Source organism: Eurosta solidaginis, chromosome X (assembly GCF_040869045.1).
Source record: "Eurosta solidaginis isolate ZX-2024a chromosome X, ASM4086904v1, whole genome shotgun sequence".
In the NCBI taxonomy this organism is placed as follows: domain Eukaryota; kingdom Metazoa; phylum Arthropoda; class Insecta; order Diptera; family Tephritidae; genus Eurosta; species Eurosta solidaginis.
In genome coordinates this window covers 180,472,737-180,492,739 of record NC_090324.1, presented here as the reverse complement: position 1 = coordinate 180,492,739, position 20,003 = coordinate 180,472,737, and the positions used below count along the sequence as shown (strand labels likewise).

Sequence of the window (20,003 nt, the reverse complement as noted above, 5' to 3'; positions counted from 1 at the left end):
CTAGCCAGGTGGAGTCTGAAATAACAGGCTTTCGATTTCAACATCGAACATCGCAAGGGATCGCAAAATTTTGTTCCAGATACGCTGTCGAGGATGGATATGGAAGAGCTGTTGCATGTAAGCAGGGTATTGGACGTTAGCTTGGAGTCACCATATTTTGAAACTTGCGAGTACGTTGCACTGAAATACGCGATTATAAAAGACCAAGACAGACTACCTGACCTGTGCGTATCTGATGGCTAAATATATAAACGGACTCAGTTCAACCGGGGGAGTGACTTTAAAGAGGACCAGACCTGGAAGCTTTGGGTGCCGTCTGAACTGCGGCAAGGTTTGGTGGAAGCCGCCCATTACTCGCCATCGGCTGGTCATGGGAGCATTCACAAAATTCTGGCACGTATAAGGGAAAAGTATTTCTGGCCGGGAATGGCGTCAGACGTGCAGAAATGTGTTAAGGAATATAGCGTGTGCAAAACCACCAAAACACAAAACAATTTTCGTAAGCCACCAATGAAAAGCAACAGAAAACTGAGCGACCTTTCCAAAGTCTATATGTTGATTTTATGGGACCATATCGTCGTACACAGGATAGAAATGAGCTTGCTTTTGTATGTTTAGATCACTTTAGTAAATTTGTGTTCCTTAAACCCATGCAACGTGCCACTGCTGTCAAGGTAGTGCAGTATCTTGAAAGGGAGGTGTTCCACATATTCGGAGTACCCGAATTTGTACACTCCGATAATCGGAAACAATTTGTGTCTGAGCTCTTCACCAATTGTTTTGAAAAATATGGCACAAAGCACATACGTACCGCATTCTACGCCCCTCAAGCGAATGCAGCAGAACGCGTGAAACGGTCTGAGCTACAAATGATTAGGGCGTACATCAGGGAAAATCAGAAAAACTGGGATCAGCATGTAAGTGACGCGGCTTTTGCACTAAGAAGTGTGAAACATGTAGCCATAGATGAATCCCCGTATTATGCAGTGTCTGGGATGCCAATGGTGCAGCATGGGGCATCTTACGACGTTCTTCGCAGAATAGGGCCGATAAAGGACAGAGAATGTGATAGGACCAGACAGAAGCCAACTTATAAGAGATAAGGTGTTTAATTAACTAAAGCGAGCACACCATGTCAGTGAAAAGGTCTACAACACTCGTGCGAAAGATGATAAATTCAATGTCGGACAAGTGGTATATCGACGCAAGTTCAAACAGAGCTGTCAAGCTGATAACTACAAAGACTGATCGAAGAGTAAAGATGTTGCAGGGACGAAAAATCGTGTGAAGCAAGATTCACAAAACCTCTAGTAGGTCACATTCACCACTTACCACAGCAGAATTTGTTAAACTACCACTGTCTGTATTTGTTATTAAACCATTATTTGTACACTTTTAATTGAGCTATGTGTTCATAATTTACATTTTTACACTCTAAAACTACAATCAGTGTATTTTTATTCTTACATTATGTTAAAAATTGTGCTAAAGTTTTTGGTGTGGTGGAAGTGACCTACTAGAATTTTTTTACGCTCTGCTGCTTTCCACCGAAGTTCGGCAATCAACATCTTTACTCTTCGATCAGTCTTTGATAACTAGAACGTTAAGTTAGCGCCAAAGCACGTACAGTGCGTCGTCCTGCGAATAATCGGAAATTCATTATACGAATTAGAAGACAGCTCTGGGGGGAAGTTGTGGGTATACCATGCAAAGAATATATTTGTAGCTTAGTATCTTTTTTTTAGAACTTTTTTAGTAATTGTCTGGCCTGTTGCAAATGGACCATTTGGATACATGATATTATAATTGGCTACTATTACTAGTATATTATTGGTGAATTGGCATGTTAAATTTCAACAGTTTGATTACTTGTGAGTGTTGTTTGTTGTTGCGATATAGACGTGTGTGTTTAGTATTATAGCAAACCCGGTGATAGTCTGAGAAACGTATACCAAAAGAGAGATTCAGTCAGAGAGTAGACTAAACAAATTATCTAGATTTTTTTTGTGATGCCCGGCTTTTGGTCGTGGGACGAAGCCACACGTTGGGCAAGGTATTTTTAATTAAGAGGCTGCTAATCTTTTTCGCAAACGCTCCATGGGACGAGCACCATTGGCGGTTGTGAGCCTGTAACCGCAGCCCTTTTTTTCTGCTTTTTGTTACATAGTGTACTTGAGTATTTAGCCCATCAAAGGATGACACAAATATCTACAGATATCTGTATTGCTAGAAAAGAGTGTGAATATGTGAGTGAAGTTCGACCCAATTCGTACCAAATTACCAGAGTTGGTTTATACCAAATACTCGGTGATGATCGCGGGCAAGCTGACGGTCGCTAGCTGGGTCGCTTGCAGTCTGCGAAAGCAGAAAAATTTAGTTGCAAAATTATTGCAAGTGAGTGAAGTGGTGACCAAGTCGATTTATTTAAAGTGCGGTTTTATATAAAAGCTAGTGCGAAGTTCGCCAAAGTAATTATAATTTTATTAATATATTAATATAACGTGCCGGGTGTAAACCGACTAAACGTCGCAAATCCAAGCATCTAAATGCAAAGAAAATAGAAAATCTAGTTCCCGCCATAACTGAGGTAAGTCCGTGATTTTATTATATCCATAAAGCCCTTAAAATATATGTATGTGAGTATATATGCTCATAGCTATATATATAATCATGTACATACTTGGGCATAGCAAATTACTTATAAATTAAATAAGATGTAGAAAGAAAAAAAAAATTGTAAAAGAATATTTTTAAGTGTACGCAGGCATTGATGTGCATGGGTGTATATACATATGTGCTATACCCAAGCAGTTATTGTAGCCCATAAGTACATGTGGGTATACAATTCTGTTGGGTATGGCTATATGCCTACAGATATTTGCATATCCCTGTGCAACGAGGTACATACAAAAAAAGAAAAAAATGCTACATATACATACGTATGCATTTATACTAGATTTAAAAAAATATTTATAGCAGTGTATGCTATATAGCAGTGCCCACTGTACGGCCAGGTCTTGCTTTACTGGCGTGTACCAAACATTTTTGAAAGGTATTGCATGCGCGAACTTCGGTGGAAAGCAGCGGAGCGTAAAAAATTCTAGTAGGTCACTTTCACCACACCAAAAACTTTAACACAATTTTTAACATAATTTAAGCACAGAAATACACTGATTGGAGTTTTAGTGAGTAAAAGTTAAAATTCTGAACACATTAGCTGAATAAAAAGTGTACAAATAATTATTAAATAACAAATACAGACAGTGGTAGTTTAACAAATTCTGCTGTGGTAAGTGGTGAATGTGACCTACTAGAATTTTGTGAAGCTTGCCTCACACGATTTTTCGTCTATGCAATGTCTCTATATTATATCGTTTCTGCGTGTACTGTATTCATAACGCGCAGCACTCTTTATATATATGTGGTAGCGTCATAAATATATGCAATAGCTAATTTCGCTCTTGCCATGTTTGTTCGCGCGTATTCATATTGTAAGTACTGTATTCGGTATACATATGTATATGTAGGCGTCTCAGATTGTTGCATCAAGCGGCAATTACCCATCGACGTGTGCCGTACGTACGGACGTTTGTCGTACGAAACACGTTTGACCGAACTCTCAAGCCCGTAGGAATCAATGTGTGCGTCTGTGTAAATGTACATAACATATTTGTGTGTGTATTGTTTACAGATAAGCACTGTTGCCATTGACCATTTTGCATGCATGCTTATGGAAACATCAACTTTTTCCAATTTAATTTTTGATGTTGTAAAAGGCTGGAATTAACATCAAAGAAATATAACTAGATTACATATTTATAATCTGCACTTTTATATAATTATTTCGAATTATTTTCAAAATTATTCACACTTTAATTAGGTGTTTTTTGCATAAAACTGCAAACGGTCAAAAATTAGCGCACAAAAGCTTACAGGCAACTCTGCCTAGTGAGAGAGCGATCAGCTGACACGTTCATACGGAAAAAATCTAAATTGTTTTGATTTCTACGTTCCGGGCTACGTACGTACGGGCGTTGCACGTCGGTGAGTTTTCGTCTACATTGCACACTCATAAGATAGGTCGTGTCAGCTGACACGTTTTTGGTACGTACGTTCGTGAGTAACTGTATATATTTGCATATTGCATATTGGCGGCCACCGTGGTGTGATGGTAGCGTGCTCCGCCTACCACACCGGATGCCCTGGGTTCAAACCCCGGGCAAAGCAACATCAAAAATTTTAGAAATAAGGTTTTTCAATTAGAAGAAAATTTTTCTAAGCGGGGTCGCCCCTCGGCAGTGTTTGGCAAGCGCTCCGGGTGTATTTCTGCCATGAAAAGCTCTCAGTGAAAACTCATCTGCCTTGTAGATGCCGTTCGGAGTCGGCATAAAATCATGTAGGTCCCGTCCGGCCCATTTGTAGGGAAAATCAGGAGGAGCACGACGCAAATTGGAAGAGAAGCTCGGTCTTAGATCTCTTCGGAGGTTATCGCGCCTTACATTTATTTTTTTATTTATATATTTGCATAAATTCATATATATCCTTCTATATATGTATGTAATTTACCTCTTAATTTTATGCAAATAAACAATCCTTGAATTATGTTCTAATTCATTGTTCTTTTTTCTTTGTGGTTCGCTGCTTGATCAACTCGTCCAATTCGTGAGTTCGTACCGGCGCTTTCTTTCGTCGCTATCCCCCCCCCCCCCCCCCCAAACATTTGGTCCACCGAAGCCTACGCACTCAACAAGCAACGAACAATTCGCTAAAGCATCTCTACATCTTTTCAGCCTTAGTGAGAGAAGAATAACCAAAACGAAGAAGGAAACAAAATTAACGAACCAACTCATCGAGAAAATTGGAACAAAAAGGTGCGTGTAAAATAAAATATTTTGTTGAGGTACTTTATTAAGAATTTAGAGTACGTATAAATAAATATAATTTTGGTTGTTTTTATTAAATTAAATTAATTGGGGTGGAGTGAAATTTATCATTTTTAAAGAGTGAAAAAAGTGATAGAAGCTACAATGTACAAATAGGTTTACTTCGTGACATATGGACATATGTACAATTATCGAGTGATAAATACGATTGCTTTCATACATTAGACGGGCCGGCGTTTGTTTTATTTTAGTTCCGAAGCACCTTTCTATGTGCAAATAGATTGTGATAGATAATTTAAATAAACCTAATTTCTGCCGTAATAAGTCAATACGATCGTATTTATCCTGTTTATAATTATCGTGAGATAAGAACCTATTTGTACAAAGTGCCTACATCCTTGAAAAATTAATAACAAGAATTTTTGTAATTTAGTCTTCGGAACAAACTCTAATAAATTTCGATTTCGTTTATTTTTTATTGATCGTTGCCTTGTGCCCAACGGTTTGCTTTTTTACTCTTTCGCCTACGTTCATTCCAACAGTGGTAGCTACATATTTGCATATACATACATACATACATACGTCTGCTCAGTGCACAAACAATAGGCGCAAAATGAATTGCTTGTTCCTTTTGGTCAAAGTGGTCTAACTCAATATAACTCAAGCGTGAGTATTGTTAGAATTTTTTAGTGATTAAAGCTCTTAAAAACATCGTAAAAACTACAGCTGTAGAAGCAACTAATTTGCTTTGTACTCTGCTATTAATTTTCCAATAAGATTCCTTAATCACAAATGCTAATTTTTATTAGCTTTGTCCGATTCAAACTTTTTGATTTAGACTACTTTGACTACAAACATTTGTTAACATTAACTTCGCTTGGTTATTTGCCGCTCTCGCAATATCAGTTGCACACTAAACGACCATTTACATTGGAACGCATATCACAGTTGTAAATTTCCTGGTAGGAAAAAATTTGCATCAACCCAGTAGTCACTTGTGGAGTAGTACTGGTTCCATTAAACCACTTAGAATTTTGCTTATAATTTGGTAGCGTTTATCATTCCCTTCATACGGGTCGCATTTTAAGCTCATTATCATTATAACTTAAGCGAGTTTTGAGGAATATTTAGTACTTTTTTTTCAATCTGAATTTTCATTGAACGAAAATCATTTTACTTCGAAGTGCAAAGATGGCTTTAAACTTTTTCACCAGATGCTAAGATCAGGTCGTCAGATTCAACGCATAATACGATGAATCAACGTTAAAAGAACATCCAGTGGCTTCCCTAGACATTTTAAAAGCAGAAGTATTGGACATTTGGTCCAGAACAAAGGAAGCTTACGAAAAATGTTCGCTGACTGATCAGGACGAGTTAGAAGCTGTAAAAGCCAAACAATCTGCAACCTTTAAGGATTATATGTCTTGTTCAGCGCGCATTACTGAATACACTCAGAAAGCAGCCGTCGTACCTATCCAGGCACCTTCCCAGACCCTTGCCCAAGTAGCCAACTCCTCGAATAGTTTACGCTTACCGCCATGTGACACAGACATTTTTCATGGGGACTATGGGTCCTGGCCATCCTTTCGGGATCTGTTTACCGCGATTTATATAAATAACGGGCGACTCAGTGACGTTGAAAAACTGTTTCATCTTCTTAAAAAGACAAGTGGCGAAGCAAATGAAATAGTCAGCAAAGCCCCACTAACCAATCAGGGTTTTAATATGGCATGGTCCAATTTAAAAGCGGCATATGAGAATAAGCGGGTGTTAATTAATAGCCACTTGAAGGTGGCAGTCATTCGGACTGAAAGCGCTTCAGCTCTGGAAGAGCTACAGCGGAGCATTAATGGATGCTTGTCCGCGATGAAAATGCACGAGGTCAACATTGAAAATTGGGATCCAATCCTGATTTTCATATGTTCCAACCATCTCCCAGAAACCACACTTGCCCATTGGGAACAATCTTTAGTAGACAAAACGGCTATACCGAAGTGGAGTCAAATGGATTCCTTCCTCACCATGCGATATAGGACTTTGGAATCGATAGTGGATGTGAAGTGTTCAGCGTCTTCAACGAACCAACAACAAAAAAATTCGTCACAGTCACATAATCCAGCAAATCCAAAGAAGGTGGCACTCGCAACTAAAGTCACCTCATCAAATTGTATATTATGTCCTAAGCAACAACATCCTTTACGACTTTGTACCAAATTTTCAGCTTAAGCCATGAATGACAGGTTTGGGCAAGTTAAAAAGCATAATTGCTGCCTCAATTGTCTGGGAGGACTGTAAAAGTTCATACTCGTGTTCCAAGTGCAAAAGTAGACCACATACTCTTCTGCACAGAGTACCTTCTAACACCCATCCTTCCAAAGACTCAATCGTAGCAACTGCTTCAATAGCATTCCACACCAATTTTCAGTCCACACCATCCAATAGAAACTCATCTCCAGATGAAGAAACCTTGAAATCGTCAAGGCAATCCTCAGCTCTTCTCGGAACCGCAATGGTTCACATTTGTCACTTGGGGTCAACATATGTCGCTCGGGCATTGATTGACTCAGCTGCGGAAGCATACTTCATTTCGGAGCGACTTCGCAAGCTTCCATGCTCAAAAACCAACGCGGTTATTTCGGGACTAAATCAAAAAGTTTGTAATAATTTCTCGAATAGTTGTTCCTTCATTTTGGGCTCACCCCGTGACCCAAACCTTTTGATAGAAGCCACCGCGTACGTTTTACCAAATATCACTGGAAACGTACCCTCAACTTCAATAAACGAAGAGATTTTAGAACAAATCCCCAAAGTAACCTTTGCAGGTCCGAATTTCCTACAAAGCAGTCCGGTAGACGTTCTCATAGGAGGAGATTTGTATCCCAAAGTCATGTTAGATGGGGTAAAGCGCAATGTCCATAAAAATTTACTGTCCCAAGAGACCGTGTTTGGGTGGATCATCACCGGAGCATCTTCCACTGCACACGTCTCTTGCTTTGCCACCAAAGTCTCAATGGGAGAGGACATGCCACCAGATAACCAATTGCGTAAGTTTTGGGAATTAGACGAAAAAAAGAAAAAGAAACCTTCAAACGGAAGAGAATTCATTTTGCGAGGAGCTATATGCAAAGACCACCATACGGAACGCGGCGGGGAGATACATAGTGTCACTGCCCTTCAAACAGTTTTATCCTACGGATCTGAAGTTAGGGGTATCTCGACCCATCGCGCTACGCCAGTTTTATAGCAATGAATCTAGATTAAGCAAGAATCCTTCTTTAAAGGTAGAATACGGCAAGGTGGTCAAGGAATACTTGGAACTAGACCACATGGAACAAGTCGATTCTCCCACCTTTGAACATTCTCCTAGTAATTTCTATCTCCCACATCACGCGGTATTAAAGCCTGAAAGCACTTCAACAAAGTTGCGAGTAGTCTTTAATGCTTCTAGCAAAACATCCAATGGAGTGTCACTAAATGATATTCTGCATGTAGGTCCCGCTCTTCAAGCGGATTTAACACTTTTAATCATTTGATGGAGAATGTATAAGTTCGTTCTCAACAGTGATATACAGAAGATGTATCATCTCCAGATTCTGATAAATCCAGCGCATAGGCCTTATCAAAGAATCCTTTTTAGAGAGGATCCACAAGGTAACATAAGGAACTATCAAACGATTAGCGTTTTAAAAAATTAAAAATTTTTAGTTGGGGGGGCTAACTTCACATAGATATTTTAAAAAATTTCGTTTTTCTAACAAACGAATAACTACCAAACGAATATCGAAGTGTATCAATCATTATCAAACGACTATCAAACGATTAGCGTTTTAAAAAATTAAAAATGTTTAGTTGGGGGGGCTAACTTCACATAGATATTTTAAAAAATTTCGTTTTTCTAACAAACGAATAACTATCAAACGATTAGCGTTTTAAAAAATTAAAAATTTTTAGTTGGGGGGGGGGGGCTAACTTCACATAGATATTTTAAAAAATTTCGTTTTTCTAACAAACGAATAACTATCAAACGAATATCGAAGTGTATCAATCATTATCAAACGACTATCAAACGATTAGCGTTTTAAAAAATTAAAAATTTTTAGTTGGGGGGCTAACTTCACATAGATATTTTAAAAAATTTCGTTTTTCTAACAAACGAATAACTATCAAGCGAATATCGAAGTGTATCAATCATTATCAAACGACTATCAAACGATTAGCGTTTTAAAAAATTAAACATTTTTGTTGGGGGGGCTAACTTCTCATAGATATTTAAATTTTGTTTACTAACAAACGAATAACTATCAAACGAAAATAGAAGCGTATCAATCATTATCAACGATTAGCATTTTAAAAAATTAAAAATTTTTAGTTAGGGGGGCTAACTTCACACCGCTGTTATTTTTCTAGAGTGGTCCTCAAATTGGTCAGCTACACCACCAACATCAATTGCCGGCTGTGTTACATCTCCATACCAGCAAACAAATGAACAGCAAATGCCACCGCAACTGGGTCCAAAGCCACGACAGCCTGGTCTAATGCAGTCAAAATCCGGTCAAATGCCACCTCAACACCTTATGCGCCAGTCATTTGGTGGCCATGAGCAACAAGGTCCTCCAGGTATGCCGCCCGCATCTACTGGACCAGGTGGGGCAATGACACCACATCCAGTTATGCCAAGGTATATACTACAACAGCAACCGGGTTATGCAATGCCACGATAACAGCAGCAATAACCTCTCCGTGATGGCTATCTGCCAATGCCACAAAATCCGGGCTATCCACCACAACCTCAACATCCAGGTTATCCTCTACAACAACCAGCTGCACCACGTGGTTACATGGGTCAAATGATGCCACCAACACAACCTGGACAGACGCCAATGCTCAGTCAACCCCCAATACCCGGACACGTCCGGACGTCCTGGTTATAATGTATGCTAATACAACTAATAATTTACAAATTTGCTGATGATTATTTTTGTGTTATTTTCTTTAGCAACCACCTGCACCTGTTACTGGTAAATATCAACAGCCGCAACAGTATGATCAAGCCCAACGCCGTTTAGATCCCGATCAGATGCCAAATCCGATAAGCGTTATCATTGAAAATCAAAATAGCGCTGGTGGTGCTTTTATTACTAATGAACAAGGTTTATTACCACCATTGGTGACCACAAAATATGTGGTAGAAGATCAGGGTAACTCCTCGCCACGTTACGTTAGGTATCGATAATCGAAATTAATGTTTTGTTTGGCAACTACATTGATCTTTCTTCTTTGCAGGTCGTCTTTGTATTGCATACCTGCAACAGCTGATTTATTAAAAACAATAGCTTTGTCCGTTACACTTACCGTCTCACCAATGGCACGCACGGTTGAGGGTGAATATGAGCCACCCATTGTAAATTTTGGTTAATTGGGTGCAATTAGATGTAATCTTTGCAATGCTCGTATATACAATTTGTAGATGCTGGTCGTCGTTTCCAAAGTCTTATGTGTAAAGTAATAACAGATGGTAAAAAAAATCTTTAAATTTTGCTTGTGTTCATTGATCCATATTTTTTCTCAACAGTGCCAACTGAATATTTCCAACATTTGGGCCACACCGGACAGCGTGTCGATAAATATGAATGTCCTGAACTTGTATTGGGTACATATGACTTTTTGTGTAAAAAATGTTTGGGTACCGATAGCTCTCAAGGTAAACCTCAACTCATATCCAACATCAATGCCTCGCAATCAATTGTGGACGCTATACGCACTACATTTGGTCCACGCAGTATGGACAAGCATATTGTTGATTCCAGTGGTAAGGCCACAATTTCAAATGTTGGTGCAAGCAGTATGAAACTATTGCATATTGTGCATCCAGGCGTAAAACTCTAGTCGACATCGCCAAATCTCAAGCTGCTGAGGTAAGTTTTTTGTGATATTAGAATGTGTAGAATAAAAATGTTTCTCTTATCAGGTCAGCGATGGCACCATTTCAGTAGTACTTTAATCAGGTGAAATCTTAAAACAAGTTAAGCCATATGTTGAGGAAGGCGTGCATGCACGTATCATCATTAAAGCTATACGTAAAGCATTACAATTATGCATGACCAAAATATGACATGGCTGTACATGTAGAAGCGCCAATCAAAGGAATAACAACGTGCTTTATTGGAAAAATGCCCTGCCACAGCAATGTCCTCCAAACTTATTCATCAACAAAAAGATTTATTTTCTAAAATGGTTTTGGACGCTGTACTTTCCTTTGATGGACCCAAAGTCATACAAAATATATAAAATCGCAATATTAAATATAGAATTGGAATTGAAGGCTTTTATTCAGTCTATAAATTTCACTTTCAATGTATGTATATACAAAGAAACATTAAAAACTAAAAATAAATATACATACAAACAGTGGCTGCGAAATCTATAATAGAAGCCACCTAAACAAAAGTTGCAAAAGTTACAAAGAGTTAATCAAACTTTGAAAAACGGACATCAAAATTTGCACCTTTTTTGACAGAGGGTCTAGCAAATTTTTGAGTACGCAGTTTTGTAGCCCAATCAATTTCAGAATAATGGTGTAAATGCTAGAACGACTGAAAAGTTTATCTGAATTTTCAGAACTTTTTTGTAGAGGCTTGTTCTTCCATACAAAAGAAAAATTTTCTCATACGTTGTATGGAAGAAATTTCTCAACAGTCTCTACAAAAAATTCTGAAAATTCAGATAAACTTTTTAGTCGTTCTAGCATTTACACCGTTTTGCTGAAATTGACTGGGCTACAAAACTGCGTACTCAAAAATTTGCTAGACCCTCTGTCAAAAAAGGTGCAAATTTTGATGTCCGTTTTTCAAAGTTTGATTAATTCTTTGTAACTTTTGCAACTTTTGTTTAGGTGGCTTCTATTGTAGATTTAGCTATATTTTGCAAATTAGAGTGCCTTTCTGTTATTCAAATTATACAGCCTTCCTGTTATGCATTTTAATCGAGATTTTGATACAATATACTAGAATATTTAATGGTTCATCTAATGGCCTGATTAGGTCAAAATTTAACAAATGGCACACTCACGCTTCTGGCAAGCAAGTGACGATATGTACCGTGTGCGCCAAAACTAGAGCACCGAAAAGTCTCTGTTGCTTTTGGTTAAATAAAATCTTAAGTGAAAGTTCTTAATTCAATGAGGCGTATACTTTAAATTAGTTGCAACTTTTTTGACAGATAGCGCATTGGAAGTTTTGTCAAATAGCTACAACTAACTTTAAGTACCCACCTAATTCTGACTATGAATATGCCCCAATATTTTGCTTTTATTTATGAAGACCACATCGACGGCTGAGTGGAACATCACCGTATTTCAAAACATTTTTCGAAAATGCCTTTCTCAGAAATTGGTACACGAACGCCTAAAATTAGAACTTGTTTCAAAAATGCCGTATTTCAAAACTTGGTTCAAGAACGTCCTATCTCAGAATGAGTTTCAAAAACGCCCTATCTCAGCTGGAAATGTATTTAGTTTTCGTTCAAATATGACATTTTGTAAACTCATTCTAAGATACGGCGTTTTGGAACTAAGTTATAAAATAGGGCGTTTTTGGAAAAAATTCTAAGTTAAGGCGTTCTTGAAACAATTTCTGAGAAAGGGCATATTTTTAAATGTTTTGAAATAGGGTGATCTTCCACTCAGCCTTCGATATACTAAACAGTTATTATATTAATAAAAGATACTTAGTTCGAGGAAACTTATAATTTGACTTTTGTTAAGCTATGTAGATTTTATGAAAGGAATTTCGGTGCTTTATTTATGCCGCACATTATATATCATACATTTCACCAACAGACTTCAATATTTACTCTTTGAGAGCTCATTAATAATACAATACAATAAATAATAATAAAGGCATGCTTTCAATAAGCGCCTATAAACTTCCCCTCTTATCCATAAAAAAATAAAATAGGTTTATTAAGCTCTTATAATTGGAAATTTGTATGGAAATGTCATTTTAAAATGCTTTATAAACCTTCAATATTTTATATGAATAATGGGTTTAAATAAATATACCCCCTTATACATAAAAAATACTGAGGGTTTATAAAGATTTTTAAAATGACATTTCCATACAAATTTCCAATTATAAGAGCTTAATAAACCTATTTTTTTTGTTTTTTATGAATAAGGGGTATAATTTATAACAAACATAAAATAACATTTCTTTTTATCTAATAATATATTGGGTAATATGAACAAAAGAGTTTGCTAATAGACTTCAATATTTGGACGCTTTAAGAGCTTATTAAATTCATTAAATATATACTTTCAATAAGGGCCTGTATTAGGCTGAGGCGATTTGGCAATTTATACCGCGCCGTCGAAATTGTCGTTGCTCATGTTCGTACGAACCAAAAATTTAATGTTGTTATAAAAAAAATTAAAAACTTAGAAGGAATCACTCGCAAATCTAAACCTTTTCCATTTTGAATTCAGAAAACGTCAATTGAATTTCAGAATAGGTAATTGGATTTCAGAATAGGCAATTGGAATTCAGAATGTGTGAAGTGGATTTCAAAAATAGACAATTAAATTTCGGAAGGCATCAATTGGATTTCAGATATCATACAATTTATTACGCAAAGTTGGAAAATAATTTGTAGTTCAAGGCATTTCATAAATTCATTTAAATGTAAAATGGTTCGAAAGGTATTTTCTGAAATCCACTTGACGATTTCTGAAATCCAATTCACACATTCTGAATTCCAATTACCTATTCTGAAATCAAATTAACATATTCTGAAATCCAGATAACTATTCTTAATCCAAATGACAAATTCTGAAATTCAATTAACTATTCTGAAAGGTGTAGTTGACCGATCAATTATGTACCTATTAATTTGGCAATGAGTGTATGTCGTAGACCAATTTTTTGTTCGTACCAACATAAGGAATCATAATTTCGACGGCGAGGTCTAGCCTGCTTACTTACATATAATTTATAACTATTTTTCATGAGGACGATATGTGATATGTGATCACAGGTGATGCACTGACGTACAGACCAATTTATTCTGTGGTCTGGCTGGATTTGTGTTCCTCGATTTTCTGTAGAAGGATACTGTTTACGTGAAGACACATTTCATCTCCGACAGAACGTGGCAGCTTATTTAGCAGCCAGTCAAAAGTCGATAATGCCTGAGCGTATGGGGATTTCTTACGATCCTCCAAAAACTCCTCTTGCTTTTTTAAAATTCTATTGAAGCGCCCCCACTTCTAATCTGGACTTTGAGATAACGTAAACGGTTTCGAACGCTTTGGATTCTGTAAATACAAAATGATAGGTCTATTTATATATTTTATTTATTTATTATTTATAGAACGTCATGCTGTTGGGCATATTGCCAGACATCAACGCAGAATGTGATGCTGGTGCAAATGCGCAATACTGCTGTCGATATTACCATCTGCACCCATACTCACATAGTCGTATTGGGAATCGTTGTCACAAATTTGCGTGCTGTTCAAGCCCTCTGAGGGATCTAAGGGAGATTGGCTTGATTCCTCACTGAAAATCGATGAATATGTAAATGTCCTGCAAGAGAGTACATGTACAATGTTAACATTTTTTGAAATATACACACAGAATTCATGACAATGGATCAAACTTCGAAAACTTTTTTTTATCAAAATTTGAATTTTTTTATCCGAATTTCAAAAAACTTTTCGAATTTGCAGTTTTGTAATGTGCAAGTTAGAAGTTTCTCAGAAGTTTCCCCGAATTTTCAGAACTTTTTTGTCGAGAGTGTTGGTTATTTTCTTAAAAAAAATAAAAATATTTCGTTTTTTATTCGATATTCAAAAGTTTCATTTCGTTGATATCAAAGTAAAAAAAAATTGATTTTTAGAGTTTGAGTATGTTTTTCCATACAAAAAACGCTCAAAAAATTACTGAACAATTCTAAGTTTTTCATTTTGTTTCTGATGCCAACATAACGAATTAAAAAAAATTTTTTTTTTGACTTCGTTGTCGAAAAAAAAAAATTTGTTTATTTCGTTGTGCAGCCTTGTTTTCTTCCATACAACTCATGCACAAAAAGTGATTTTTCAATCAAAACATATGGAAAAAATACTCAACACTCTCGACAAAAAAAATTCTGAAATTTCGGGGAAACTTATCAGGTACTTTTAACTTGCACATCTATCTATATATATAAAAATCAAATTATGTATGTAGGTATAGATCGAGTTGCGTCCTAAACGTATCGACCGATCACAACCAAATTTGCACAACCCACTAGAAACCTTCCAAGGATGGTCATAGGCTAAAAATAATATCGATATATAAAAGGGGCGTGGCACCTCCCATGCAAAATGAATATTTAGTACTACATAACTCTGAATATATTCATGCTAGAACATTGAATTCAGTAAGGAGTTATATGAGGTCAATCCCCAACACAAACAAAATGTGGGGCGGGGGAGAAAGGGGCGTGACACCTCCAATATAAATGGATTATGAAAATTGGTATGGAGCTATATGACGTTAAGTCCTAACAGCACCAGTAATATATGGAATTGAAAAAATCCAAAAAATCTATCGCAAGATTCACCATGTTTCTCAGAGATTTTCAGTTATCTCGATCCCTACACCACCCAAAGGAATTTGGTTTCCCAAGAACTAAATTGTCACCCAGTCTCGAACTACGTGCTGAGTTTCAAGTCTCTAAGTCATCGGGTAGTTAGTTAAAAGTGGATTGCAAAATTACCTTCGTTTTTGTGAAACGTTTGGCAAGAATGCCATTTCCATCGCAAACTCCCAATCAATGTCCTCCGAAAATATAGGCGCATCCAACGCAGCGCCGCCGCTACTGCCACTCTTTTGCCGCTTGGATGCTCTGGCGTGGTAGCGATAGCTTTCCCGAAGGCTGGTCCACGCGTCTTTGCTTTCAATAACTAATGTAAATAACACATACAATTAAATGTGATACTTTGCATTTGCTCACGATTGTTAAAACATGTCCAAAAATGTCGCGAGAGGTATATAAAGATACGTTTTGACTTCCGTACCAATAACACACTTGCAGTTTTCAGAACACGCAATACTTGTGCGTACACGAACCAAATGGAAATTACAGAAAATTTCCAACTTTGCTTGCAAATACCTGTTTATAAAAGACAAAACGCGTCTTTTGACACTCGTCCATATATTTCTGGACGTGGTTTTACAGTTTTGAGCTAAAGTAAATAATTACCAATTAAAATACACAAATATGGTAATTGTTTACTTTAGCTCACAACTGCAAAAACCCGACCAAAAATATCGGGAGAGGTGTCAAAAGACGAGTTTTGATCCCAGGACCACGACTCCGAGAGCGGAAATTCAAAATTTTATTTCTGTCAAAAGTTATTTCCAAAAAACCGAAAAATGGCCCCGGAGCGCTCCGAAACCGGGGGTGGGATCCATAGTTTTCTTGCGCAGAACACCTTTCTGCATTGGCGGCCTTCGGCCGCGCTTATAAAAAATTACCCTGGGTGGGTCCAACACCGGTTTGGAGACCAAAACTATATCCGCGCAACACACTTTTACCCACAGTTTTTCTTGTGGGTACTACAAAATCATCAAAACAACCACATGAAAATTTTCAATTTTGTTTGCAAATATCGGTAATAGTCTAGTTGAGGGGTCGACTGCTAATACGCTACGACGCGTCTTGACAGCAGTATTAATAATCCGAAGGCGGAAAATAAAAATTTCAACTCGTTCGAAAGATATTAACGAAAAACCGAAAAAGACCCGCGGGTACCTCCGAAACCGGGTTGGGATCCATAGTATTTTTGCACAGAACACCTTTCTGCGTTGGCGGCCTTTGGCCGCGCTTATAAAAAATAACCCTGGGCTACGCCATGCCAAGTACGGGTGTGTGGTATAATCGTGGCTACCGCCACGGTGATGCACAATTTTTTTGGGGGTACTAACACAACAACAACCACATGAAAATCGCCAACTTCACCTGCAAATATCTCCGAACAGAGACAAAATTTTTCTTTTCCGCCTTCGGATTATTGTTCTCGAGATTAATACGCGTCTTTTGACACTTCTCTCGATATTTTTTGACGCGTATTAGCAGTCGACCCCTCAACTAGACTATTACCCAAATATCTCCGAAACGAAATAAAATTTTGAATTTCCGCCTTCGGATTCGTGATCCTGGGTGCAAAGCGCGACTTTTTACTCCTCTCCCGATATTTTTGGACGAGTTTTAGCAGTTGTGAGCTAAAGTAAACAATTACCACAAATATACATACAAAAAGTTTTATTAACATACCTTCTTTCGCAAGGGAGCTACTTAAGTGAACCCAGGCCTGATCCACTGCATTTTTGTTGCAATGCAATGGATCAGAAGTATCCCATATCCTGGGCCACTCTTTCACTTCCCTTATCAGAGCTCGAAAAGTAAAATTTTGACATTGAATCCATTTTTTGACAGTCAGGGTGTAATACGAGTCAACGGCCGGTTAGCAAACTCGCCGACCATACCCTACAACGAAAAACATCCAATTCTACTTCCGTACAACTGTTCGTTTTCCAAATTGCTAGTTTACTTTCTACATTGCATTTCCCTTCACGGAGGCAATCAGCTGACACTACGGTTACTTCGTCAGCAGTATTGGATTCCATAAGCCAAACATCTAATCAGGACTACGATAAATCATTGCACACCTTGCGTTCTGCATAGACAACGAGACCAAAGTCAAATCATGGCTGCTCTTCCATAGGAAAGGACAATTCTGTCCAGACCGTTCGAAAACACTGGGGTCGATTTTCAGGGCCATTCGACACTAAGACGTATTCCGGACGTTCGTATAAAGTGACCAAAGGATATGTGTGCATTTTCATTTGCTTTTCTACAAAAGCAATTCATTTGGAAGCGGCCAGTGATCTCTCCACAGAAGCCTTTCTCCGGGCCTTTTCTAGGTTAACTTCCCGCAGAAGTTGTCCAAAAAATATCTTTTCGGATAATGGGACAAACTTCGTTGGCGCGTCAACCAGCCTTAAAAAGGATTTTAAGCAATTTTTAATCTCATATCAGGAATCCTTGTGTAACCTCTATAGTCATCAAGAGGTGTCATGGCACTTTATACCGGCGGGCGCTCCTCACATGGGTGGGCTATGGGAAGCTGGGGTTAAAAGTTTTAAATTCCATTTCCGAAGAGTCGCTGGGTCTCAGAAATTCACATTCGAAGAGTTCCAAACTATGTTATGTCGCATAGAAGCTTGCCTTAACTCTCGACCACTATCGCCAAATTCCACTGAAGCATCGGATTCTGCCGCCTTAACACCTGGTCATTTTCTCACTGGAGGTCCCATCCTCTCGCCCGCAGAACCATCCATTGAAGCCAATCCCACATCGCTAATTAATCGGTGGCAGAAGTTAAAAGCTTTGAGCCAACGGCATGTCCTTCCATGGAAGGAGGAATACTTGAAAGAACTCCACAAACGTTATAAGTGGAAGTTCCCGAAGAGAGATATCGCGATTGATGATTTAGTAGTTGTACGTCACGAAAATATACCACCCAATGAATGGCGCTTGGGCCGGGTTACTAAGGTCTACCAAGCACCGATAAAAGAATTCGCGTCGCCGACATTCGGGCCCAAAAGGGAATGATAACGCGCCACATCGGGAAGTTAGTAGTCTTACCCAATTAACTTTTATGTATATTCCATTTCTCTCACTTTAGCATCATGGAATTGGCACGTTTAAACGAACCGACAACCTCTACGACACGCGCCTCATCGCCCCCAGCGCCAAATGCACCGAAAAAAGCCATCCAAATACCATCAAAGTCCGACAGCCCATCCAAATGCAGAGCTTGCCACCACGCGCATCCACTGCGGTACTGTAAGAAGTTTCTGCAAGCGAATCATGAACGTCGTTTAAGACTCGTATTATTGCATCGCTACTGCTCGCGCTGTCTAGCACACTCACATGGGGCCAAAAATTGCCAAAGTAATGGGACGTGCCAGTACTGCCATGACACTCACCACACGCTCTTACACTCCAAAACTCCTCTATACCTCCAAAAAGAGGTGCCTCAGCTTCTGACGCAACTCTCGGGAACCATCACTGTATTGCCAACCGTCGCGGTATACTTACATGTGGGGCAGCGGAAGGTTTTGACCCTAGGCCTGCTCGATCCGTGCTCGCAGACGAGTAAAGTTTGTGGGTCATTAGTCAAGCGTCTCAGCTTGCAAACCTTACCGGTGCAACCACCGAAATGTGCGAGTTGCACTTCAGCTCGTCTAACGACCCATGCGTGCAGTTCTCTTTTCAGTTTGCTGCTAGGGTCGTCGCGGAGGTCGGGTTGAAAACCCCTGTCCGCCACCTCAGCCAAACGACGCGAGACAAATTCGTTAACCTACTATTAGTCGATCCGAACTTTCATACCTCGTCCGCGGTAGCCGTAATCTTCGGCGGCGACGTACATAATAAAATAATGCGTACCGAGATCAAAGCGTATTCTGGGTATCCTACTGCCCAGAACTCAATATTCGGTTGGGCCTTTCTGGCCCATGTACCCTTTAAGACACATCTACCCCCTACTGGGTACCGTTTACAAATTTATGAAGGCGCCTCCTTACTGAGGACTAGATGTAAGAATATACTATAACATATTGAATTCCTAAAACATACTTAGTTATATACATATATAGATAAAAGCTCAACAATTTATTTCCTTTACACGCATGTTTGAATTTATAGAGTTAAGCATTATATTGTAAATTGAGATTTACTACATTTTGAACGAATCTTGTACGTACATAGATTACCAACGTTTATCTCCAAGTCATTTGCAATTCCTCAGTATTGCTAGGCTGGCGGCAATGTTGAAGCCAAAAGGCTTGCAATAGTTGGGAATCACTGGACATTTCTCGATGCAGCCGTATGCTGCTAAACTACTCGTGCCGGGAAATGCACCGGTGAGAATTTGCGAAAGCAGTGAGAACAAATTGATGTACGACTTGAGAAGACAGTCTTTGGCTATCCACCAACCGCTGCGCATCCAGTCGTCATCAATATTACAAGGTATTTTATCTTCCTTTCATTATTTTACTTTTTACCTTTATTTAA

At 38.4% G+C, this 20,003-nt stretch overlaps 1 long non-coding RNA gene across 1 annotated transcript; it reads left to right on the top strand.

The window, feature by feature from the left end:
* Positions 1–9,720: 9,720 nt before the first annotated feature.
* On the top strand, positions 9,721–10,267 carry LOC137234238 (uncharacterized). Its single transcript, XR_010947741.1, has 3 exons — positions 9,721–9,815; positions 9,880–10,106; positions 10,167–10,267. It is a non-coding gene; the product is annotated as an uncharacterized lncRNA (long non-coding RNA).
* Positions 10,268–20,003: the final 9,736 nt, after the last annotated feature.